General features: G+C 38.7%; 1 protein-coding gene across 1 annotated transcript in view; it reads right to left on the bottom strand.

Moving 5' to 3' along the window:
- LOC107549164 (cytoplasmic polyadenylation element-binding protein 2-like) overlaps nucleotides 1–555 on the bottom strand; it is a 34,875-nt gene that overhangs the window by 7,997 nt on the left and 26,323 nt on the right. The gene's annotated exons all lie outside the window — the stretch shown is intronic.

Raw genomic sequence — 555 nt, 5'->3', positions numbered from 1 at the left:
AATTGTCTGTTAAATGAATAAATGTAAATGTCATGAGACTGTGCTGGAAAGCTGCAGTAGACTGCATTTTATGACTTTCTCATTAACTGTGTACAAACTGGCTGGAAAAGGTTGAAAATTCATCAAAACCATCATAAACCGGTCTTTTCAGAAGACTGATAGGTCAGTAAGAAGAACTTTTGTTTTCCAATAATGCATGAATAAACAAGATTTAAAGTTATTCCAAAAAGCACAATATTCCAGAAAACCTCTTCACACGTCACTCCAAATAATCACATGACGCACAGCACACGTTCCCCTGGATCAACTAACTAACATTAGTGAAAGCTCTTCAAAATCATGTGATCTATACTAACACATGTCCTTCTCGCTCATGTGATCCGAACAAGCTCCACAACCAGTTCAACAGCACACAAGATGTCAGAGATGTGTATGCACATGATCAGGCCTGCATTTCTCAAACGCATTGTAAGCCTAAGTAGACTGCAGAACCATTATCACCAAAGATCTCTAAGGCTGCGTTTACACTGGCACAAAAAATCCGATCTTTCGCTC

This window comes from Sinocyclocheilus grahami, unplaced genomic scaffold (assembly GCF_001515645.1).
Source record: "Sinocyclocheilus grahami isolate Dianchi unplaced genomic scaffold, SAMN03320097.WGS_v1.1 scaffold364.1, whole genome shotgun sequence".
NCBI lineage: Eukaryota > Metazoa > Chordata > Actinopteri > Cypriniformes > Cyprinidae > Sinocyclocheilus > Sinocyclocheilus grahami.
This window is presented reverse-complemented; position numbering and strand designations above follow the sequence as displayed.